We start from the raw sequence: 26,925 nt of genomic DNA on the forward strand, positions 1-26,925 counted from the left end.
AAATCTTGTAAAATACATGCAGTTTTTACAAGAAGACATTTCATTAATCCAAAGGGACAGAGATGAACCATCAATACTTTTCCAATGAACGGCAATACAGTGAAAGGCAGGTGAAAAAGACCAAGAATACAGACTTTAGGGCAGACAGGGATTTATTTACCAATAGTTTCAGAGATTACACCTATTAATTCGTTCCAAAAGGATTGCAAATGCTCACATTGCCAAACAAAATGGAATAGTTAGCCCTTAAGTCAAACATTTTCACAAATATTACCGCATTTCTTTAGAAATGTAACTATTTGCTTTTGTTTTTGGCAGTGCTGGCAATATTGACAAGGTAGATCTTTTTTACAATGAGTGCTGACAGGTTAAACAAATCAGGATGTTGTGGAGATGTCATTGTATTGATGTGTCTGAAGCTGTAAAATGTTGAATCTATCTATACGTGTATGGTAAAAGAGGCAGTTAGTAAGAGTTGTGTGAAAAAACTTCACTCCACTGCCCTCAGGAGAGTAAATGATGCACTAGTGACCGAATGATGCTGGAGGCTGCCATCTTTACTGTCCTTGTCAGTATGCCTGTCTTCTAGGCGTAAATGTCAGTTTCAATTCGGCTTGGAGTGAATGAGTAGACCTGGAGGAGAAGCGTGTTCAACAATTATGAGAAAAAAAGAGATGGATAATACAAACACTGTCTATTGTATTGACCTTATAAAAATCTCATTAGCATCTCAAAGACAAAGTCTGGCCTGTTGTGTGCTATTTGTCTGATAGACTGAGTCTATTGATGCAACCTGACAGAATCAGGGGGATCAATAATGTATCTACCTGCCACCTTTCCTAAAGCGAGGTTCAAAATCAAACCAGGATTAATATCAGCTTCACATTTGCTGGAAGCTCTAATTGGCCACCAGCAATCGCATGTCACAGTTAAAAACGGTATGAGTCATTGTGATTTCTGATCTTACAACAGTCATGGAAGATGTGTAGTTTTATTGACAGCATGTTATTCTACATGACAGGAGTTTGTCTGACTGCTTCTATCTCTTTTTTTCACATTAGACAGAGAGGTTGAGGAGCTAAATAACACATCTGTTTGCAGCATGTTAAAGTCACAGTGAGCATTTTTAAACAGTATGTGCATGATAGCCATTGCTACATTGCTTTGGGCTTTCTTTCCATAAGGACTTTCCATAGTCACAATGGTTTCATGCCATATAAACTGTGCCTTCTCTCCACTTATCTTATACTTAATCACCCTTAACAGAAAATATGGTCACACTTTATATTAGTGGGCCTTAACTATTATGTACTTGCAATTGTGCATAATAAATATATGCAATTTACTTATTGTCTTTATAATGGAATGCACTAGACTTCAGGGTAGGATATGTGCAAGTTTAGGGAAAGGTTTGGTGGTATGTGTAGGTTTAAAGGTGGGTTAAGTTATACGAGATGATCAACAGTGTAATTATAAATATAATGGGGTATATGCAGAAGGATTTTAAATCTTTCAGTAACCTAGGTCAAATGCTTCTGGTAAACTGTTAGATTGCTGTTAGAAAGTCGGCGCGTTTAAGGTTTGTTTTCCTTAAAATTCAACAATCTTCAGTGCCTGATGGATATGTAATTTAAAGTAGGTCTCAGAACAAGAAGCACTACATGAACTTAAATATATACATTTATTTTACCCCAGTATTTTAAATGGAGTTTCTCTGCCAGCCTGCTGATCCTTACAGGTGCGTGTCTGTAAAAGGCTTTTCATCTCATTTTACTCTTGAACAACTAAATTAATGCTGAAGTCTATTTAACTGGTTATATTTCAATTACATTAAAAAAGGAACCTTATGAAATTGAAAAGTCACATTAACCGTTCACCAGAAGTTTATCATCATTAGAAGCAACACTAGCTGTGCATATACTGTACCCTATTATGGAAATTTATTACAGATAAAATACATGCAGGTGTTTAATCAAGCATAAGTACAATGTAAAAAAGTACATTGTAAGGAAATATTCATTTCAGCTTAAGTACATATTAATTAAGGCCACTTAGTATGCAGTATAGAGTTGGACCGAAAATAATTTAAAGAGCATAATTAAAGAGATAATTCACTCAGAAATCTTAATTCTTCCATTACTTACTCACTCTTCACTTATTCCAAACTTGTTTCTTTTTTTCTGTTGAACACAAGACAAGATATTCTGAAGAATGTTGAAAAAATAGGAATTGACTTCCGTAGTGTTTTTCGCCCCATTAAATGGAAGTCAGTGGCTGCTTTTTCTTTATTTTGTGTTCAACAGAAAAAATACATTCATTATGTTTGTGAACAGGGATGTCTTACTCTGTTCCCGGAGGGCCTCAGCCCTTGGGAGTTTAGTTCCAACTCTGCTTAAACACTAAGGAGGTTACCTACACGTTTCAAACAAGCCTGTAGGAGTCAATTGGGTGATTGGGTCAAAGCTAAACTGTGCAACATTACGGCCCTCCATGAACTGAGTTTGAAAACCAGTTTGGAACCTCGTGAATAGTGAGGAAATGTAATTTTTAAAAAATAAATCAACTAGTTTTGGGTGAACTATCCCTTTAAGTACAGTGCGTGAGCGGTTTTCAAATAAATAATGGTTACTATTGATTTTTGCCAACATTGTACAGTAGCTTAACCCTGAACCATACACACGCTGACATTAGACCTCTCTCAAGTTGTTGGAAGAAGCAAAATGCTGCTATGCTGCGTTAGAGGATTTGTGCAAGTGTATGTTATAGTATTTACTATAGCATGTTTAGGCAGTGGAGGAAATCGTAATGTCCTTTGCTAAAGAGGAGGAAGCTTAATCTGAACATTTAAAAAATGTGTAGATAATATAATATTAATATTTAATTAAAAAATATAATTGTATTTAATTTTAAGAAGTTCCTGTAATCTGTAAACATAAGGAGACTGTAAAAAAAGTGTTCCCAAATTTTAATGATGTTAGGTTCTACTGTTATTATTATTATTTATTATTCATTATTCTACTGTTATTTATAACTACCATGAAAGCAACAGAAAACTTTGGTATGATCACATTTTGATGATTATGAAAAATACATACTGCATTGATTTGGAATTCTAGATTTAGTTTTTAAACTGTCAATATGATATGAGTCTTGTTCTGAAAACATAATCTTGGTGTACTACACATTACGTTGTGATTTGCTGCCATCTACTGGAGGATGGGTATACATACACTTAGGGTAGAAATGTTATTCACTACTATTTAAAAAGATGATTTATTATTTATTATTATATTATTATTTTTAATTATTATTGCAAAGGAAAAAAAACAATAGTTCGAAATACACTTAAAACAACAATGTTGTGGGATATTATTACAATTTTGGTGTCTTTAGTGTCAAATTTGTTCCAAGCATCATGCTTATTTAATTTATTCGTATGATCATTCAAAATTAATTTTGTGCTGTGAAAAATTGTGTTTCAACTGACATTTGATTATTGATGAAAAGAGAGTTTAAATTAACATCATCAATTAGATTTTTTTTTTGTTATTTACAAATGATTTAATTTGCCTTTCTACAATTTAAGACATTTTAAAAAGTGTTAAATAAGAGCACAAGTTAAATTCATAAAGACACTGTATTGAATGTTGCATAAACTGTCACATCTGCTGAAATTTTTTGAGGAAACTCAGCATCTACATCTACATAAGGTACATTTCTCTTCCTAATAGGCCCTTAAAGGTACTTATTAATACCTAAAAAGTACAAATGTGTACCTCGCAGTACCTTAAAGCTACAAAAGTGTACCTTAAATATACTAATGTCCATCTGCATGGTACAAAAGTGTACCTTTTCAAAAGCTACCTCTCCAGTGACCCCAGTGTACCTTTTTTTCTGAGAGTGTGGTAGTAATCATATGAAGGAGAGTTTGATAACTCTGTCTAATTACACAGAAACAGAATACCTGTGTCCCAATCTGTCATGTAGTTCTTGGCACTCGCTGTTACGTCTGTGATTTCAGCTTCTCACCAGCAGGTGCCTCTGTTTCTCAGTGTCTTCCCCAGCCTGTGTGCTCATACATGTGTGTGTTTGCAGAAGGAGAACGGCTGTTTAGATGGAAAATGAAGATTGGGCTGTCAGCGGATGTGACTGACAGCTGGCCTTAGGTAGTAGTTCCAGATTATTATCAGGCACCGATGTGCTCTGACACTCAGAAAGAAGCAGCAACAGTTGCTATGGGAGAAGGCTAAGAGACCTATAAGAGGCTAAGAGACACACGACGACCAAATAAAAAAAAAAATACACCAACAGACGCTTGCTTGTGTTTCTTGTTTGCGTGGTGACTCACACTCCCTCTCGTTCCTCCCACGGCCGCACTCAGAGATGGAGGTCTAAATATAATCTCCTTGTCTGGTTTATGAAATGCTAATCTAAAACCCTTTCTGTCTGGTACTGTCAAGACTATCAGAAAAAAACACTGGGTCTAATTTGTGCCTGTTAAGCAGTGTAACTTCAGAGACTCTGCCTGAGCTGCACCTTTACCGTATATGGCAGATGCAGACGTGCGCGCGCACACACACATGTGCATCTTAGTTCATCTAACGGCTCTTTGGTACAGCATCTGCATAGAACAGATTCTGTTTGTGTGCACATGCATATCGGCTGAGGCAGAGTGAGTAAGTGTTTGTGTGGGTTCAGGTGTGGGGGAAGGAAGTGTACAGTGTGTGAATGCATATGCGGCTCTTCACATTCTGTGTTTCAGTAAACGTGGATTTACTTTCTGCTGTCAGTTGCTTTTCTCTTATAGCATCCCACATGCATTTTTGCATGACACTCCCCTAATAACCCTTTTAAAGTTCATCCTTTTCACACATTATCAAAAAGATGACTGATACATATAAAATGTATTTAACAGCTGTTTTTCTGAAATGAATGTATCAGATTTTTCAAAAAATAATGAAATTATAATAAATAAATTACAAAAATGTCATTTTAAATTAAATGAGGCTGCAAAGAAGTTTATTTCGAAAGTTCTTTTCAAAAAGTTTGTTCTAGTTGGTAACTACCCTAGCTTTGGTCTATGTTTGTTATGTAATGTGGTGAAGCTTTGAGGCTCTGTGTTCTCCCACTTTGACATCTTCTCTTCATTTCATTTTCTCTCTTCAGTCTTTTGCTGTGGTGAAAAGAGTACTGAAAAATCAAACTCAAGTAAAAGTACCATACTGACCTAACAATGTAGTGCGAGTAAAAGTATCTGTTGTAAATATTAGTTTAAGTATGAGTAAAAAATAGACCTTTCAAAAGTACTCATGCGTAGTGAGTATTTTATTTTTTATTTTTTTTGGCCGATGCGTTTACATGTAATTTGTGGGCGTGTGTGTGTAAACGTAACCTTCTCTAGTGCATCTAGTTGTTGCCCAGCAGGCATACAACGTCATAAGACGTTAATATTTGGTTAGATTTAGGTTGTGATGTCAGGTGACCAAAATTCAATGTCTTGTCAGTGTCTAAGGACAACGTTATTTTGATGTCCAATAATGATGTCAAATGACGTTGATATTTGGTTGGTTTAAGGTTGTGTTAGAAACTGACCAAAATCCAACGTCGAGCCAACATCATAAAACCAACGTCATATTGACGTCAAATACTGACATTTATTTGTCAGGTATGGCAACCAAAATCCAACGTCTGAAAGACGTCATAGTGATAACGTCCATACAACGTCAAGCTGTAACATCAATAGATGTTGATATTTGGTTGGTTTTAGGTTGGACGTTGTTGGCTGCAATTATAACTTGCCCATGTCTTTTGAGGTAGTTCATTATGATGTGATATACATTCTATGTTGGATTTGATTGGACAGGAATCACAGGACTGATTTTTCTAATCCCAAAGTAGTGAAGTAAAAGTACCGATACTGCACTAAAAATGTACTCAAGGGAAAGTAAAAGTACACATTTTTAAAACTACTTGGTAAATTACAATTACTGCAGTAATTTGAGTATTTGTAATTAGTTACTTTACACCACTGGTCTTTTGAGCTCAGATATCCATACAAAGCAGTACTGACAATAATGTTCCAACATTTCTTTGAAGCAAACCTCTTATTAAGTACTGTAGTATACTGTGTCAGGTGTCCCCTTAAGGTTTTCCTGACAATACCTCATGGTTAATTTATTAGATTACGCTCAAACCATGATGCAAGTGTGAAAAAGAAAGCACATCACTGCTTGCATGCGTTTCTATTAAAAGATGCTGTATAAAAGCACTAAAGCTTCTAAAGCATAAAAACAACATAATATGTTTGCTGTCTTTGTTTTGGTTTGTTTAACAATGCCAATTATATTTCAGCACTCCGGCTTGCCTTTTTGGAAATCGCCGTATTTCAATAATTCCTTCATTCAATTATTCATTCAGAAATTCTCTCAAAGCATGCACTTGTGACCGAAATGCATCCTCCGGTGGACAGTAGCAGAGTCTGAAATGAGACACAGATTCAGAGTTCCACATGAGGTCATTAATTAGCAAATAATGTAAATAATATGAATGTAAACATTAGCTGAGCAGGTTACATTGTAACCCTGTTTCCTAACAACACGCCTCATGACGAGATTTGCAGTGATAAGCATTTGGGCTGCACTCACTCACGAAATAGTAAGGTTTATAATCTAACTAATACATATTAAATCTTTTTAACATTATTAAATGTAGATGCTGAATCACTGATACAGTATGTGTTTGTATGCATTATTTCACAGTCTGCTGCTGCTTTCAGTTATATGGCAATAAAGGTCACTTAAAAAATGGCATTCAAACTCACATTATTAGGATTTAGCACTGAATAAAACACATGAGGTATACCTGAGGTGATCATTGTCAGTTTTTTGTTGTTCACCAGTAAGAAATAGAAGCCGTTTTTAATATATCAATCCGAGGTGTTGGTTAGGACAAAAACTCCTTTTAATTTGCATAAATATTCCTTCTATTGTGTACAAATATCGTGCCCAAACTTTTTTTATGAAGGGCAAAAAAACTAACTTGATTGAGGGCTTTGGGCCAAAGGTAAATGTACCAAACTGTATTAGGGTGCTTTCACAGCTGCCTTATTTAGTTAGATTGAATCACACTAGAGTTCGTTTCCCCTTTTGGTACGTTAGTTGGGCAGGTGAGAATGCAGCAATCGTATTCAAGTGCGCACCAAAAACGGACCAAATAAGCGTACCGAGACCTGCTTGAAGAGGTCCGCTTTCAAACGAACCCTGGAGTGGTTCGTTTGTGGTGAGAATATGATCCGTACTAAAACAGGTCCAACCGTAAAAAGTACTGCGCCTTTTGGACCAATTCAGCTGCCGTAGGCCGATGCGCTGTGCATTATGGGATATGGAGGAAAAATATTTGTTGACAGCGCTTTACCAACAGAGAGAGAGAGGGAGATTGGAAAACATTACCTGATGGATCGTTGGTAATATTTCCTCAAGATGAGCATGTCGCAGTTTTGCTAAATTAATTCACGCCTCCTCCTGAAGTGACGAGCAATGCATTAAAACTCTGTTTTCCAGCCGTGGCCGCGCTTCATTCTTGAAATGTATAGTTTGTCTAAAGCAGGCATACAAATCAGTCAGCGCAGTCGTCCCTTCATATTAAAAAGCGACATTGTGTGTCTGCCGGTTTTGTTTACCTGCGGGAGTTCATTGGCATTTTCCCGCACGTGAATTCTGACCAATCAATAAGCAGTTTAGGAAAAATATGTTCAACAACATCTGGCCAATGAGAGATGTGGATTTTGTCAGATGAGTGCATTTTGGTTTGTTTCAACTGGTTCGGACCAAAGCCAGTAGTGTGGTGTGAAAACAACCCAAAGACGGCAGAAGATGCAACAATGTATCATTTATTGCACTTGGTGCGGACCAAATGAAGCGAACTACAGATGTGAAAGCACCCTTATATTATTGTTTCCATGAGTAAGTTTCCAATATTTAAAAATAACTACAAAACATTGCTTAAAATTATCAGCGATATTCGCCCCAACCAACCATCATTCTCACTCTCTTCTCAAATAAAATGGTGGGCCAAACAAAGATTAGCATGGACCAACTTTTGCCCGCGAGCCCTAGTTTTGGCATCTCTGTTCTAGATAAAGGTGAAGCCTTTACAGCCGGCGTCTCAGACACTCTCAAGACAAAACATCTGTTTTCTTTTGTGACATTTGTTTGTAACTTTTGCAGTTCTTCATTGTCATAAATGTTTGTCATCTGCGTGTTTTAAAGCAGAACAGGGATAATGACTAAAACTGGGATGCTCACAGTGCGCATGCTGACAGACTGACAAACTACTTTTTAAACATTTTTTTGGGGCATTTTTGTATTTTTTTTGGCCCGGGCCAGAGAATTAGGGTTGGGATCATGAGAAGTTGGGACTTAAACTCATGACCACCACAAAGCTTTGTGCAACATGCTGACACACTGCCCACTGGGATATCAATGTGAATTTTTAAAAACATTTTTTTTTCACTTTTTACTGTGACTATATTAAGGCATTAAGTTTCTTCAGAATACGTTTCCTCAAATTAGCTACGTACGTAAATATGAACACTCTCAAAGTTTAGAAACTAACATAAAATACATGATTTCAGGTTTTCCATTTCAAGTTCATGACACAAAGAGGAAAGAGATGCAGTACATCACAGGGTAATCTTTTCTGACCACTCAAAAATCGAAACAATATAAGGTTTTGCCTCTTTCGTTTTCTTGTCAATTTTCAGATTCTCAACAGGCTTCTTGTGAATTTATTTAAACTGAAACTATGGAACTGAGAGCGTGGTTGTGTTTCTTTTTTTGTGTGTTCACTAGATGCAGTAAACGGCTCTGTGTGAGATCTATCAGTCATCATAGGACAAAAAAACTGTTGCGGTCCAACCACACGGGCAGCGCTAAGATGCACACACATACACACTCAGTGCTTGCGGCAGTGGCATCGCACTGATCAAAGGGACTGCTAGCGTTTTTCTGTCACATCAGAGTTAAGAGACCAGCACAGAAGAATACACACAAACTCACATACACCATTTCCCCTGGCACAAACACATATACCCATGTGCATACGCAAACACACGATCAGACACTTATACAGCTGGCTTGAGGATGTTTGTGGTTGATGTCCTCCCCATAGGAAGCTGGGCTTGTGTTTGTGTTAAAATAGTAACCTTGCTCATGGGTCGGTGGGGGAGTCGAGAGGATGTTAGCTTTTTAAAGCTGACAGCCTGAGGTCATTTGGTGTCTTTTTTTTTTTTTTTTACATGGCTATCACAGTTTAGCATGCAGACACATTGTACTATACAAGTAAACCCTTTGTTGATTGATTCCCCCCTCAGAGGTGTAAAAACTAAACTAAGCTCTGAGGCACTTTTACAACATTGCTGTGGTGTTTGACCCAGCACATTGAGTGCAAGTTCAGCACTGGACTTTATGTTTGTCAAATGGCCAACAGAGAGGGTGACTGAGAAAAAAAATGTCTGTAAATACATGTAGTGTAGAACTAACACACTTCAGGTTTAACTCATTATTGAAAATTAACTTGAAAATCATCTTACTGAAGCTGATTGGACCGAACTGTGTGTAGGTATAGTGTGTCCACAGTTTTATTGGGATAATATAAAGACAATAAGTCTCTTTTCTTTAAATTTCCTGATGTTAAAAATAGGATCCAAATCCCTCCCATTTTGAGGTCCATGTGATGTAGGAGTGTGGTTCCATAACCACCGATTTGACTGACAGTCGCGTGTTAACATGTCTCCATTGTAACGCGTATAATCATCAACAAGACAGGACGTGCGCAGAGCAACTAGGATTAAAAGGTCTGTTCAGCTCTCTGTGATCATCAATCATCATCAAATTTAATCAAGAATCAGTTTTACAAGTTTAAAACCTTTTTAAAACAGTGGATGTGTGTAATGAATTACAGCGATTTTACCATCTTTATCAACACAGCCGCATGTCTGTACAATTATAAAAGAAGACGCTTCAATCCTGGTTTGTAGACATTAAATCATGTTTATTTTGTACACTAACGTAACGGGTGTCCATACAGCAGTGGATATTAACGTGTATCCGGTCACATTTGGTGTGTAAAAACAGTGCAAAGTTAGTGTGTGTAACCGTGTGTCTGTAACTTTGTAACAACATTGTGTGTGTGTGTGTGGCTCATCGTCCACAACAAAGACATCAAATTATCATTGGTACTGTAGTGTTTCTCACAAACGTTACGCGAGGGTCTACTTCCTTTATGTCTGTTACTGTGCTGTTTATCTGATGCAGCTGGAGATGGAGACACTGGCTGTTTCTCAATTCCAAGAACACAGGGAAAGGACTTGCGTTTTTGTGTAGTTGCAAAGCTGCCTCGGAAGAACAAACTCAAGAGACCGCAAGAAAACAGTACACGTCCTGTGAGAAATGAGATGCTGCGTTCTTCTTGATGGTCACATGACCTTTACACTTTTTAATGGAAACTTATTTAAACATTACTGCATTCATACAACGATTTATTGTTTTTCCCATTTTCACTATATATACTATGCATGTAGACCTTATAAATATAGGGAAACTACTGAGACAAATAAGTTATATCTCTAAACTTTAATAATAAATCTATATAAAATGCTGCACTTCCCACCCTCTTTATTCAGCTGCAATGACTTCTGGGATTTCTCGAGCAAGTTTTGCGATCAAGTCTGCATCGATGCATCTTCAATATCAAAAACATATTCAGGAACTATCACCCGTCCACTGTTCTTGCGCTCTTGAGTATTGGAACTGAACTTCGGCAGTTTATTATGACGTTACGTAAGAACACGAAGACGCAAGAACGCTTAAGAACACATATTGAGAAACAGCCTCTAAAACAGGCATGTGGGAAACTAGCATTAAAGCCACAGTTACAAAAACAGTTACATTGTGTTCAGAGCAGAAAATCCAATATTCTGAAATGTATAGTAAATAATCTGATGGATGGTTTGAGCTGAAACTTTACAGACAGATTCTGGAGGCACAAAAGACTTCTCTTAAATCTCGAAAAGGGGTAAAATAGGTGCTCTTTAAAACTTTGCTATTAAGAAAATATAAATATATTTTTTTTAAAAGTGGCTTTATAGCACCTCAAATGCTTGGTTAACTTGTAATAAAGTATATATTCTCTTTAATAATTCACCCAGAGGTCTTTATTTTGTTTTCTTCCTATTTTCCTTTTTTTTTTTTGGTCCATATAGGTGTATCATATTATTTAGACTCTATCAGTCCACTCCAAACTGTTTTTTGTTTTTCAGTAGAAGAAAAAACATGAGGGAAAATAAATGATTACGTGAGTTTTTGGTTAAACTATGTCTTCAGGTCAGAGATACACTTACTCTGCTTTCTCAGCTTGCCAGAACTCATTTATTTACATAATAACTTCTGGGGGTGTTTGCTTACATATTTGCATGTACTGTACATGCACTCAAATGTGTTCAGACAGTACACGTTTTTGAAGTGTTTGGTTGACTTGATCTGCATACAAGCTCGGTGTTTGCGTCAGAGGAAGCATGCTTCGTCAGTAGAATCATGCTGCTGTCTGTGATCCCCTTTCTCACTCTCTCTCACTCGCTCTATTTTTGACCCTCCCACTCTCTTAGGACAGACTGCATGCTCTCTGTTTCCCCATCCCCAGTCTACCTTCTTTCTGTCTCTATTCTCCTCTTCTCTCTCTCTCTTTCTCTTATTTTCATTCTTCTCTAAAAGTTATCTGGTGAGAGAACTGGAGAAGACGTTTGGATGATTTTGACCCTGCCATCAGGTTGTACGTTTCTCTAACTATTCACTCTACAGGGTTTAGTCGATCTGGAGAGTTGGAGTGCAGTGCTGTATCCTTTAGACTGTGATTTATGCTTGCGGTGCTTGTGGGAGAGCAAGACATGTGAGGTTTATTAGGCAAATCTGCTGGATCGTCTTGTCTGTGGCAACTCATCTGAAGATTATAAGTTACAGTGACTGTAATCTCATTGATGTCTTTGTGATTCTTTGTGATGAACTAATTTTGTATGTATTTGCATGTAGCGCTTCTGTAGTTTGCAGCCAGAAGTTTTAATCTGTTTCATGTTTTAAAGAAAAGGAGAAAGTTGTACTTATTTTGGGATTGGTGTTAGCAATAGCATTTTTTTATAACTCTAGCATGGAAACTTTCAAAATAGTGCACTCGTGCTTGGTCACTGTGTTTGTGTAATGTGAATAATAAAAATAAATAGTCAAGCACATGATTAAACTGCTGTGTTTATAGGCCACTGATTGTGAGTGTGAGAGACAGAGAGACTGTAATTTGTACATGCTGGCAGAGAGATAACTCAGATATTTATATGCACAAGCTTCTCACTGCAGACTAGATATTTATTTGGGCAAAAAGATAGCTCTGTCCATAAATTCTGATTTGCAGGAGCTTTGCCTGAAACCTAAAATATAGTGTTTAGGCAATTTGGTGTAAGACGATTTGCTACAGTATAATGTGAATGTTACCATACAGTTGTGTCTGTATGTATTAAGGGAAGCAAACCTGTTGGTGATTTCATCAGGACACTTCTTACTTTCAAGACTTGACTGATTTACCATGGTTAGTGGTCTTCTGCACTTTTCAAATGGAATAGTTCATCCAAAATTGAAAATCATCATCATTTTTTAACATTTACTATAGGGCTGCATGATATTGGAAACATTTTGCGATATGTGTTTTGCAATATGAATATAGTTTCACCAGATGACTTATTATATGTACAATTGTATCTTAATAATATATTAATAATATCTATTTGGAAAGAGTATAAAATAGTAGATCAATTAGGATGATTCTGTAGTGGGGTGCATAATCTATAAAATTTAAAGGGTTCACCGAAGTTTTTACATTGTTGTCTGCTATATTTGCAGTGCATTTCTGTATATGCATGTTTTGTGAGTATTTTCATGCACATGGTAAGTCAGAGATTGGGGAATTATTAATGTTTACTATTTGCATCTTGATAAAATCTAATAAACAACCTATAAAGTTTTTGGGGCCCTTAAAAACATTTTCTTTGTGGTCTGCATTACCTGCAGTGCATTTCTAAATATTTTCATGAATAACTATCTATAAATATAATCAATATACAATTGAAATAAAGTGTTTTATTATTTCCCAAGTCTAACTATATTCAAGTACAGTAACTAAATGATAAAAAAAAAATATATATTTCAATAAAAGGAATCATAGTTATGGTCAAAAAGGTCATTATACAGTTACAGACATTAAAACGATAAATTATAATGCAAACTCAACATTTCATATCCTGCAATGTGACTAGTGTGAATGATCACATTGCGATATCGACGCTGAAACCATATATATTGTGCAGCCCTAATACAAGTTACAAACCTATCTACAAGTTACAAAACCAAGAGTTCTCTCTCTTGCTAAACACATAAATGTTTTTTTTTTTTTGAATGATAAACAAATAGTTGATTTTAGCTATTGGCATCCACTTTTATTTTTTTTATTTTTAAGTTGAATTTAATAAATGCCATCAGTCTGGTTATCAATATTCTTTCAAATATGTTTATTAATAAAATAAGATTAAAGAATATCTTTAACACTCCAAGTTTTGATCAAACAACAACAGACTTTTCAGTTCTGGGTAAACTGCAGTAGTCAATTCCTTAAAGTACAACAAGGCAAGTGTGTGTTCACAGCAGTACCTAAAAGCCCATTTGACACTGCCAAAATGTGGAAAATCCTCGTAAAGAAGTTTAGGAAGCGAATGAGCCATGACAGCATGGGAAGAAATGAGAGCGAGAGAAACTGCAGCTTAGAAAACTGTTAGGAATTGAAACATGGCATGCACATGCTCAGCTGCTTTACATACAGGATTAGTGAATTTCCTGCTTGATGAACTGTCATAATACATGTCAGATTAAAGATTTAAGGTGCTGAAAATCTATAAAAACTCTTGGAATGTTGTCATATACATTTTTGAAAGCAAAGTATAAACATCTCTATATCTTTTGAGAACCATATAATTATTGAAATACTGCCAGATGTAAGAATTTATCCAAGATGTTAATACTTTTTGATTTATTTATTTTTATCAATTAACTACCAGACTACAAACAGATGTCTTAAATCAAGTTGGGTTCTAACTGAAGATATGCAAAAGCAATTAATTATAAAAGGTACTGTTTATAATAATTGAATTAACTCCACTGAATAATGCTCATACAAAATAAAGATAAAATATGCCCCGAGGTTTATACAACTAGGTCCATAAATATTTGGACATCGACACAATTCTAACATTTTTGGCTCTATACTCCAATGGATTTGAATCGAATCCAACCAGATTTAACTGCTTTAACTGCAGACTGTCAGCTTTAATTTGATGGTATTTACAACCAAATCAGGTGAACACTGTAGGAATTACAACAGTTTGCAGATGTGCCTCCCACTTGTTAAGGGTCCAAAGGTAATTGGACAAAATAATAATCATAAATCAAACTTTCACTTTTTAATCCTTGAAATACTTTTGCTGTCAATTACAGCCTGAAGTCTGGAACTTATAGACATCACCAGACGCTGGGTTTCATCCCTGATGATGCTCTGCCAAGCCTCTACAGTGACTGTCTTCAGTTTTTGGTAGTAGAAATGCAAATAGCACACTTGAAATGAACTCTGGATCTTTTACATGCTCATTTTATTTGGCTTAATGAAGGAATTAACAAGAGGGTCCCTTAACAAGTGTGAGACAAATATGAAAAGTGTTGTAATTCCTAACATGTTCACCTGATTTGGGTGTAAATACCCTCAAATTAAAACTGAAAGTCTGCAGTTTAAGCACATCTTGTTTATTTCATTTTAATCCAAAAGTGTTAGAATTGTGTCTATATCCGAATATTTATGGACCTAACTGTATGTGTTTTTATTGCTAATTTTTAATTTGCTATAACTTCTGGAAACCGCTGCACTCTAAACTCTGCTACAGCTAAGACACCTGTTGGAAATTGATGATATTATGATTCTTATAGGATTTGATCCATATGCCATCAACATCTAGTTTGCGTGTTGGATATGTTGCTGTTTTGTTTACTTTTGTAATGATTTAAAGGGGGAACTAAAGGTGAGGGAAATATTCTAGCAATCTTACATACAGTTTGCTGTTCAATAAAGTTCACAATGCAGACGTAAACACATCTAGTATTAGCCGCAGAGACAGGAGCTTCATGAACAGCTTGTTTTGAGTTTCTTTATAATTCCCAGGCTTTGTCAGAAGTTGAACTGCTGGTGATAGACTGTAGGTGCACATTCATAATGATGAATTATGCATAAAACCTGCTGAATTATTAGATGCATGTGCAAATCACATAATCGGTCAGAAGACGTGCCAAAACCAGAATCTTCAAAGCTTTATATTTACCCCCACATCTCCTTCATGTTGAAAAATATCCCATTATCCATGGAAAAGGGGATTTGAAGTAAAGAAGGATGGAGGTGGAAGATCGGGACATGTATGCTTTGAAAAATGAAAACAACATTTCCGCCCTGCTATATGTGCTGTCAGTGAGAGAATATAAACTGTGGGGAGATTCAGGTCATCTTTGCTCACATTTAGTTTTAACCTGCAAGCGCCCTGCAGTGATGGCCAGCGCTGAGGTAAAAGAGGAGGTCGAGTCTGACTCACTCACACCCGCAAACACACTCAATTGAGTTTTTCAATCAGTGGAGTTGCACTGAATCTCACAAAGTGATTTCAGAAAAGGGACACAGCCGCTCTTGAGCACACACACACAATTTTTATTACAGCACACACTTTGCGGAGTTGAACTGTGATGTTGAGGCAGAGTGAAGGTCAGAGCATTACATGTATAATGGCCTCAACAACAAGGCTGATGAAAAGCTGCATGCTGTGTGAAACCAAAGACAGCTCAAACCAACAGCCAGATGTGTTAATCTCATCAGTGTCTCTCTGCTTGCTTGCATCTCATCAAACTTTGCTTTCCCTCCCTCATAAAAGCATGCTTGTGTGTGTGTGTGTGTGTGTGTGGGTGTGTAGCTATTAATCAGTTTCTAACCACCAAGGCCTCTTCTTGTCTGTTCTGCTCTTGTAGATTATGTAGTTTTGCTAACTATAGTAGCTCAGGTGTCGCATTTTCTAATGCATTTGTCTCGAGAGGTGTGACCTTTACTTTAACAAATAACATCAGCACACTTAATCTGTTCTGATCCTGTAGATCTGTGTATGTGTGTGTGTGTTTGACACAGAGGCATGTCATATCCAGAAACTGTGCCTGTGCACTGTGTAAATATTTACTCAAGCTGAAACGACACTGTGTCTCCCGCCCCTTTTTCTTTTTGCCCTTTCCCTCTCCCTCTTTCCGTCATGTTCGTGGTGAGCTATGCTGATCTTGAGGCGTGTTATAAGGGCAGAAGGCACCAAAAATCAGTACATTAGATGTGCAACAGTAAATGACCATTGATTTTTTTTTAGCTCTGTTTAACAGTTTTCTTGGGAGTCTTAACAGTATTCAGGTATAGAAATTGAATAGTAACCACAATGCACAAAATGCTTTTCTTTCTTAGCTTTGTTTAATATCTAGTCCACATATATACAAATTCTTCAATCAAATAGAAATATTGTTTTGTTTTCAACTTTAGAAGAAATAAGTCAAATCTGTGTGTTTTTCCTTAAAACAAGCTACATTTTGTGCCAGTGTGGTAAATAAAACAATCTTGTTTTTGCTTTGAAAATAAGATATTTGTACTAGAAACAAAGCAGAAAATCTAAATAAGAAAAACATTTTATTTATTTTTTAAATTCCGTATAAGTAGAGTAATTCGATACAATTCTGCAGCTGCTGGTCAACTATGGTTCAGATTCAACATTGCATATCTTGCGATGTGACTTTGCGATATTGATTCTAAAATTATATATTTTGCAGCCCTAATCCATACATACACATTCACATATACATATACTGTACATGTACATTTACATATGCATATACAGCACATAAGCATATACATTTACCGGCCACTTTATTAGGCACACCTTGCTAGTACCGAGTTGGACCCCCTTTTGCCTTCAGAACTGCTTTAATTGTTCGTGGCATAGGTACTGGAAACATTTAATGGAAACATTTAATATAAGAAAAATATAAGATTTTGGTCCATATTGACATTGTTGTGAATCTCTCGTTACACCACATCCTAAAGGTGCACTATTAGATTGAGATCTGGTGACTGTGGGGACCAATTGAGTACAGTGAACTTATTGTAATGTTCAGTAAACCAGTCTGAGATGATTCATGCTTTATAACATGGTGCGTTATCCTGCTGGAAGTAGCCATCAGAAGATGGGTACACTGTGGTCAAAGGGATGGACATGGTCAGCAACAAAGTAGGCTGTGGTGTTGAGACGATGCTCAATTGGTTCTAATGGGCCCAAAGTGTGCCAAGAAAATATCCCACACACTATTACACCACCACCACCTGCCTGAACTGTTGATACAAGGCAGGATGAATCCATGTTTTCATGTTGTTGACTGCAGTTTCTGACCCTACCATCCGAATGTCGCAGCAGAAATCAAGACTCATCAGATCAGGCAACGTTTTTCCAATCTGCTGTTGTCCAATTTTGGTGATCCAGTGCGAATTTGCAGCCTCAGTTGCCTGTTCTTAGCTGACAGGAGTGGCACCCAGTGTGGTTAAGTTGCTGCCATTTGATTGGCTGATTAGAGCAGTTGGACAGGTGTACCTAATAAAGTGGCCATTGAGTGTATATTCTAATATACAATACATTATTTAGGCAGTATTTTAAAGAATATTTCAATTTTCATTTTGAGCTTTTCATTTAAGATGCGGTTGGATATTCGGGTTTTAAATGTGGTGTGACTTTCCAAAAATGTATAAACTTAATGAAATAATTTTTATGTAAACAGCAACCTAAACCCTTCAAATACTTTGTAATAGAGATTCTAGTAGCAAAGCTAATTTGTCGCTGCTTAATCTCTGTGTGCTCGAGAGACTGCCTCAGTGTGTGTTTGTGTGTGTGTGTGTGTGTGTGTGTGTGTCATTCAGTAAAGGCAGTGCATTAATATAGAATGGTGATTAAATTAGCTAGAAACTGGAACTGCCTGTGCATTGCATGATTTCAGTGTACACCTTGAAGGCAATCGGAGCCCGGCATTTGATGAATTTTAAATGTGATTTATTCCTGTGATGTCAAAGCTGCATTTCCAGCAGTCACTACTCCAGTTTTTATAATTCAGAAATCTTTCTAATGTGCTGAGTTGCTGCTTAATAAGCGTTGTTATCAGTTTTAAAAAGTTGAGATTCTTCAGTGAAAACTCAATTAGGGAAATTTTAATAGACATAAAATACAATATTTGTTAGATTAAAAAAAAATTATAATGACTTTATTGTACCAGTTCACATGAGTTACACTTTTATTTTTATTAAAAGCCAAAAAAAAAATCATATGAACATATAAACAACAATGTGTATGTATAAGACTAAAGGGGAGACATCTGACCGCAGACAGTTTAAGCACTTCCTCTTTCCCATGGTCTGGGGCACAGCCCGAGAGGGACAGTACTGTCATTATCACGTACATCTCACACACATCACACAAAATCCCTCATGTCATTCCCTACAAATTCAGATGCTCACAGAGAGCTCACATATTATTTGTTATTTACAGATTTTAAGCATCTATATATACAATAATAAAGATTTTCCCTTTTACCATCCTTAAAAGTAAAAATAAAAACATTATTATGCAAACTATGTCTACATTCATATTATTAATAATGTATACACAGTATTCAACATTTAAATCAAATTAATGCGCTTCAGATGTTGACTGCTTTACATTTTTTTATACATATATTTAAATTATTCATATGAATGATGTCTTATATTTGCATGCCAACTTTATTTCACATATACAAAGAGTACATGGAGGGATGGCTAACAGAAAAAAACAGTGACAAGCAGACACAATCTCAGATTAATCTCTGCACTTTGATGTCTCGTAATTACTTGTGACAGTGGAATTACAGGAGGCAGTAATAAATTAACAGGATAAAGCTGAATATAACATTTAGCAGTTTTTTTTTTAAATAAATAAATTAAAGAACTTCATCTCTGGAGCTGCTTTTGAAAGGCTTCACCAGCTTTTGGATAAGTAGATTCAAAGCTATTATCAAATTTGTCTTAAATTATGACAGAAAATGTTGGTTAAATTTAATGTAGAATATATATCTAAAAGTAATAATAATAGCAACAACATTAATGATAATTTAATTAGAATTCGTAATATATATTAGTACACCCCTTATAGATTACTATTTGTGCATATATTATTAGTCTTAGTATTATTATATATTAGTTAGCACTGAAGCCAAATCTGGAGCTTATCTATCTAAATAAATTGCGATAACAGTCCAAAAACTAGTACACTCCAATGTATATGTTATAGAAAAACATTAAATAAAAAAATTAAAAAGACACAGAGAATGAGTGCTTGCAGAAATCCACAAAATTACACAGATACGTTTTGCCCATTGAGTGTATTTTTTCACTTGTGTAAATATGTTTTCAATTCAATGAATTAAATGAATTTTGGTAATTTTAATAACTAATACGCAAATCACAAAACAGCAAACTGGAGTTTTTAATTGTTCTAAGTGCATGTGTATATGTGTGCATGTGTGTCTTTGCATGTGCATGTGTTTGATGACAGACTTTACAAGGTGTGCAACTGCTTATTCAACAACTACATTTTGAAAGCCTATATTTGAAACTAATATTTTAGCTGTAATGATTTAAATGGGATAAACGAAGCAAGTGAACTGTAAATGCTGCAAGAAATGCATTTCTTTTTTAAGCATCAGTGCTTCAGCCATCAAACACTGCTTCTGTGACAAATTCATGCCTTCAACAACACATTTCAAGACAATCACTGTCAGAGTTTAATTGCATGCTGTGAGCAATTTTTCAATTACTGCGTGCAATCTGCGTTGGCCTGAAGTCCAATGGTTTCATGCATTATAAGTTGATAGATATCTAGGCTGCTTGTTTGTCGTGTTGAATGAGCAATTTTGCCACCGCAGGTCAATTTACATAATTTGACCGTTCAGTTTAAAATGTATGTATTCAGATCCCCCATGTTGCACACTTTGTCTCTTTCCAGCTTTTTGAAGCATACTATTAAATAATTATACAGGATTTTCTAGTTCTACACAATACTGCACTGTAAAAAATGTCTGTTAATTAACATTTTCGGTGTTTTGTAATTCACAAGCGTTCTCTGTTTATTTACGGATGTGAATTGCATTATGGGACTTTGATCTCTGCTTTGTCATATTTTGATGTCAATTTTATCTCTACAGTTAAGCAGAGTGACTATTATTGACATTTTAATATTTTGAAATAATATAATGTACTGTATAAGAAATAATATATAAACATATCGAAAAATTGAAAAATAACAGAACATGGATTAGCAGTTTTTGTACCGAACAACCCAGTCAGTGTATAACTTTAACCTATTAAAAATGTTAATAAACGTAGCTTTTCCAAATTTTCCAAGGTTAAAAGTTGTTGGAAGAAAGATCAAGATCCCACAATGCTATTTAAAAGAATTCATAAACAGTGTAAATATCAAAACATGAATCCCAAAATACAGAAAATACGGCTAATTTATATTAATAATGTTAAGTACTGTGATAACACGGACTACATTTGCATGGACATCAGTAATCTTAATTATTTGCCTTAATCTGAATATGACCATAATCATATGATTAAGGTGTTTTCATGAGTTGCCTTTTGAATGTTATTACTTCAGCAGCATTCCAGGCTACATTCCTTTAGCGTTTCACGCAACAACAGTTTGTGTTCGTCATGGCACCATATGTTATTTTGGGCATTTTGTTTTTAATTTTGCGACAAATTGAACTGTAGTTAATTTCTCACACTATTCGTGCAAACAGATGACAGCAGATTAGGCATGCCACAATAACCGGTTTTAAGGTTTACTGCAGTTTGGAAAAGTCAAGGGTTTAAAACAATATCGTCATACTGTGAAACCCTGATATTTTTATCCAAGGCTATCATACTGTCAGAATCTTACACCAGCCCATGCCTACAGCAGATACAAATTCGCAAGCAACAGGCCAGATACTGTTGGGTTTCATCTACTAACTTTTCATTCATGTCCCTGTGACAAACTCGGATGTACTGGATGATAGCATAGGGATCATTTCCCGCTTAAACAAAAAATGTGCTCTCTAGCTTGAAGTCATTCTCATTAGTTTGTTGTCAACCACCTGACAACTGCTGTGTGTGATTCTTGTTGCTAAATGTAGCAAAAGTACTACAATATGCTCAGTTTGATTGATTTGTTTGCATGTCTGCACTGCATTAAAATAGGAATACTCCACGTCTTAATTCGATTTCTGAAAAATCATCTCAAAATCCGTTTACATGGTAGACTCTTAATCAGAGTATTGTCTTAATGATATTAAAATCTGAGTCTAATCATCTGCCAAATGACTAAATGTAAATGTAAATATGAGTGTTGGTGTGAATGTATATGTACTGATTATTTCTTCTGATTTAACATTTCGCTGGAGAAATTATATTTTTATTAGCTAAGTTAAAAGTCTTTTACTTATGTGGCGATCATATTAAAATAAACAGCTAATACATATGTTATTTACCGTAGCTCTCTTTTTTTATTCTTCAGTTAAAGTATAGAACAGGTTTTCTTTTTGTTAAAACTTTGTGGTTTAAAGCATGATAAACATGTAATTATTTATTCATTTTTTGCAGTTGTTTGATATTTTTAGCTATATATTTTATATATTATAAATATTATATATTATAATATAATAATATTGTATTATATATTATATATTAAGCTGATATTTTCAAGCAGTGCAAATTTAGTTAATGCCACACTTGTGTCATGCCAGAAATTTATGAACATATCAGTAATTTCATCCATAGCACATGCGTAACATATTGCTTACTGGTCATTAGAACAAATGTCATGTGTTTTAATACTAGTTATGGTGTGTTTTCTTTCAAAGCCGTTACTCCAAAAATAATACATGCTTGATAAGAAACCTAAGTGGTCACAACATTTAGAAGTGGATGCAAAATTGCATATCTGTGCATCTATTTGTAATACATTTAGAATAATACTACCTGGCCGACAGGTGCTTTTAACAGTGTGTCATTCACAGCGGACAAACTCTTCATGTAAATGAGTGGTGGTCTTTGCATCTCTCACAGGGCTCTTTACAGCACATGAATAATACCATCCTGTTAAAGCTAACCCATGCAAATCATCGTGACATCATGACAGCCATGTGTGCATTTCATGCTATTTGTTTGCTTGTCTGATTCTCATAGCTGTTTACTCTTAAGCTGTTCTGATGGCCCTGCACACAAGTGTTTGAGTTAAATGATCTTAGTCCTCAGTGTCAACACTTGACACATGGCTGACAGCTTTTTTTAATATCTCCGAGCATAATGGAGGAGGGATCTTCTGTATCCGACTGTGAAATTTCAAGTGTTTCAAGATGTATCAGTGCACAAAAAAGTAAAAGACACTGTTGCTATTATGTTGCTATTAACAACAGATGGGACATTAATGTACATTTTCACATATTAATAAAAATGTGACAGGGTCTGACTTAAGCTTGTCCTTAAAAAAATCAAACAAAAACAAGCATAAAATCACACAATTCAATGAATGCATCCTTGATCAATGTCAGCTTCTTCTCCGTCAAAGGATGTCACTTCCGAGTCATAGCCTTAATGCAAATGTGACAGGACTGACAGAAACTGTATTTGTATTTGTATTATATATTTGTAGTGTTTATTTGTAGAATTTATTCATAAATTTGTGCTTTTAATTAATTGATATGAAGGATAGCAACTTAAACTTGCTATTTCTGAAGTTTTTTTTAGTATATTTTTTTTAGCATAACAGAACTATTAACGCTGTAAGTTGAATTTGGGCTGAGGACAAGGACAATGACAGAGTTTGTAAATTTGTAAAGTGTTTTTAATGAAGGAAAATCTGAGTAAAAAACGAATGGCATAAGTCTTTACAGAACAACTTACAGAAATTAACCATCAATCCATTTTAGACATTTTTTTGGCATAAAATACTTTTTATGCACTGTATTTATGTTTTTATTTCAGGGACAGATAATGTACATTAAGATGACCCCTGATTAATAAAGGGACTAAGCCGAAAAGAAAATGAAGGAATGAATAATGTATATTTCTGGTAGAATGTCCCCTATATGAATACTTTTTACATGTACTGTCACTTTAACTGCTGTTCATTGCGGGTCTTTTTGCAACTATGTGAACTTATGCAGTTCATAAATTTTGAGTATGTTAGCATTATTGCTGAATGTGCTGAAATATCAGCATTTAATAATTACTTTTTGGGGTGGCTCAAATCAATTATTTTTATTGATTTACAATCACAAATCCAACAGTCTTCGAATGAATCATAAAGTATAAACTCGTTTTTTGTAAACATACAAGGGAAATTATTGATTATTTGCTCCGTGAGCTGCCGGAGATAGCACAGATAGCCAAACAAGCTACATCGTCTTTTTACCTTACGTTGTCCTCTGCAAAATTCATTTTCAGCATTTTCTGAGGATGTGTGCATCAGTAAACTCCTGCTGTGTCTTGTAAGTGCCAAACGCAACAAATTAGGGTCATGATATTCCAAAATTCAGGAAAATATGATAGTTTCTATCCAGATGGATTACATATCATTGGAAAGGTGAGCTTCTTGACTTTACGCTGATGTATCGCGAGCCTTGATCAGCCAATCAGTGACTAAGGTATTGCATGATGAATGGGAAGAGAGGTGTTCAAAACAGAGTGTGTAAAAGACACAGATCAGAAGCAAAAAAGTTACGATTTTCCACCCTTCGGTTAAACTAACATAATTATTGCATACTACATGATAAAAAAAAATTTTTTTTCTTGTGTCTCCTGACAAATGCTGGTAACAATCAAAACAATCTGCAGTTTGATGGAGCACAGGGCCTGAGTTATACACTTTGTAAATCAGGCTTTAGAGCAGCGGTTTGTGTTGAGGTGGCTAAGCATTGGACATACAACATATATAATAATATTTATCACTTTCAGCAGTTCTTTTTGTAATTTCAAAGGGTTTTCTGTCATTGAGATTGCATTTATTGCACTGTATGAGGGTATGGGGAGACTTCAAAAATAGGGAGGCGGAAATGAAAAAAAACTAAATGGCATTTTTCCTCCTTGCAGTTGAAATAGAATAACTCTCACATAAATTATTATAAAGAAAAAAATATTTTTTCCTGCTGGAAAGAAACAAAATTGTTTCCAGGGTGCTGGAACACTGAAGGCCTGAGTTACACATTTCCAAACTTCAGTTTATATATATAAAAAAAAGACCCTTTTTTTGTGTGTTTATTATAATACAGACAATACTGTATATACAACAATTGTTTTCAATTTCAACTGTATTTTATGAAATTTCAATGGGTTTCCTTTCAAATGATACCAAACTTTTGTATTTGCACCTCTGCATGTGGGTATGGGAAGCTTTTTAAATCGGAAGGCCAAATTCAGGCGGAATCACCCCAAATAGCCCCAGAGCTTAACTGGTTAATATGCTGACTAACCATATATGATGATAAAACCAATTTGACATTGCATATCCTGCGATCTGACTTATTGCAGATTCACACATTGCAATATCGATGCTAAAATGATATATTGTGACGCCCTAAGTGGTATATCAAAATGCTTGATTTCAAATTATAACAAAATAATTGATCCATAATTATCTATGTAAAAAGCTTATTTATTGAAACACACACATTCACAGTTTATATAGGATGGTGTCTGCAATTGGCTTTTCTGCTGTTATACTGTGAGATTTGTTGCAATAGTAGCATTTATCCAAAAGTCTACCATCTTTTATTTTGATTTTATTTGTCTTTCATCAAGTTTCAAATAAAACAAATAATAGTTAAGGTAAAATATCTTTTTGATTAAGATATAAATAACTATATTGTGATATGTCTAATCAAATGTCTTATACCGTGAAACATAATTCTGGTGCTAATACACACCCTTAGTTGTGCATTTGTGTGAGGTTTTGCTGAAGAAGTGTTAAATGTGAAGTTTCTATTTCGAGTACGCTCTTTAGCAACCTTAACCTTTAACTGTGAGACCACAGCAGGTCTATCACACAACACAAACCCACTCACACGCCATCTTCTTTGCTGTTTCCCGCTCTCAGATACAGCTTTAATCTGGTCAGGCTATAAGCATTAGCTCTACTGGATTACACACACACACACACACACACATAGTCTTACCCCTTAAGACACGAGTGTCATCTGGTGCAGTTGTGTGTGTGTTCTGTTTAGAGAACAAACAGCCTGAAATACTTCAAAGAGTAAAGTGACAGGCTTAGTCTGGATTAATGTAAGATGCACAGGAATGTAGTGTCAATGTCTTCTCATTTATGATGACAATAGGGTCTACCAGTTTCCTTAATGTATACTAAAGTCAAACACATTACGTCATTAGTTAGACGACCACTCAATAGATAAAAACAATCAGATTTTTGTTTCAATATACTGTAATTTACCACACAAGAAATATTTTCCTTTACCTTTAAAAGCATTATCTCCATTGCACAAGAAAATACCATATCTATTATCATCATTCACTTATTCATGTCTACATCAATGCAAAGAAATTCTGACAGTCCAAAACATTCAAAATACATTTTCATCTCATTATTTGTATAATTACATACTCAAAATCCATGATTCACAATATCATAGATAAACAACAAACCATTAAAGAAACACAGAAAGATTCAATTCCTTTTTTTCCCTCTTAGTGTAAGTGATTTAAATTTATGAATTTAGAATGATTCTCTTTGTAATAATATTTTATTCAGATTACCTCCTCTATGTAACTTAAATATCTCCTCAATTCCTATATCTAGTTGTTTAACATCATGTCTGAAATCTACAAAATGTCTTGCTACTGCCAAAGTTATATTGTGTTGTCGTATACTTGATTTATATTCAGTAATTCGCATGCAACTTCAACTGACATGATGACTTTTCTACTGTATATGCAGTCTATTTTTTGGCACAGACATTTTAACATGTAGACAACATTATGAGTAGAGCAGCTAATACAAGTTTTTATTTTTATATTTTTTACCTGTTACTGGATTTTAAAAATTCTTTATACAATACTAAATTCTGACATGTGGCACAATTTCTGCATCAAAATCATCCTTGTATAAAAGTGGATTTCTTATTTCTTACTATATCTGAGGTAATCGTCATATCTGCTAAATTTTGTAATATTTTTGGAAATAAGAAATATGGGATAAAAGGGTGAAGTGAGAAGATTGCGTCACGCACTGAAGAAGGCATTGCTTCGAAACATCTGTGTTTTGTATCCTCTAAGAATGTAAAAAAAAAAAGCTATACAAGGTTATTATTTAATGAGTGCGAATTATGACCTTCTGAATAATATTTTTGACTAGATTAACTCACCAAAAAATTAAAACCGCGAGCATGCAGTGCACACTTCATTACTTAAAGTATACTACCCATGTGATCTTTCTCTGTGTGTTTTTTGTATGCATCTAATTTAAACTTCTCATCCTCTTATAGATCATACGAATTATTACTTTTTTTCCATTTTTATTTATTTTTCTGTCATTTATTTCTAATTTGCTGAATATTTTAATAATTTGATGTTAATATATTAAATAGGCTATTTTATATACATATCTAAAATGTTTTGGCATTCTGAATTTGAAAG

General features: G+C 35.0%; 1 protein-coding gene and 1 long non-coding RNA gene across 51 annotated transcripts in view; one reads left to right on the forward strand and one right to left on the reverse strand.

The window, feature by feature from the left end:
- The window catches only part of dgkza (diacylglycerol kinase, zeta a), a 193,068-nt gene that overhangs the window by 80,692 nt on the left and 85,451 nt on the right, over window positions 1–26,925 (forward strand). For 24 of the 50 annotated variants that reach the window (XM_021477928.3, XM_068222703.2, XM_068222701.2 and 21 more), the window contains exon 1: window positions 11,690–11,823. The exons of 20 other annotated variants lie outside the window; for them this stretch is intronic. The gene's annotated coding sequence lies outside the window, so the exon portion shown is untranslated. Of the gene's footprint in view, window positions 1–11,689; window positions 11,827–26,925 lie in introns of those variants that run through there. 6 more of the 50 variants (XM_073908790.1, XM_073908795.1, XM_073908793.1 and 3 more) reach the window with 1 other exon arrangement.
- Window positions 138–4,520, reverse strand: LOC141375417 (uncharacterized). Its single transcript, XR_012383446.1, has 3 exons — window positions 4,349–4,520; window positions 3,965–4,265; window positions 138–633 (listed from the first exon to the last, which is right to left on the reverse strand). It is a non-coding gene; the product is annotated as an uncharacterized lncRNA (long non-coding RNA).

Source organism: Danio rerio, chromosome 7 (assembly GCF_049306965.1).
Source record: "Danio rerio strain Tuebingen ecotype United States chromosome 7, GRCz12tu, whole genome shotgun sequence".
NCBI classification, from domain to species: domain Eukaryota; kingdom Metazoa; phylum Chordata; class Actinopteri; order Cypriniformes; family Danionidae; genus Danio; species Danio rerio.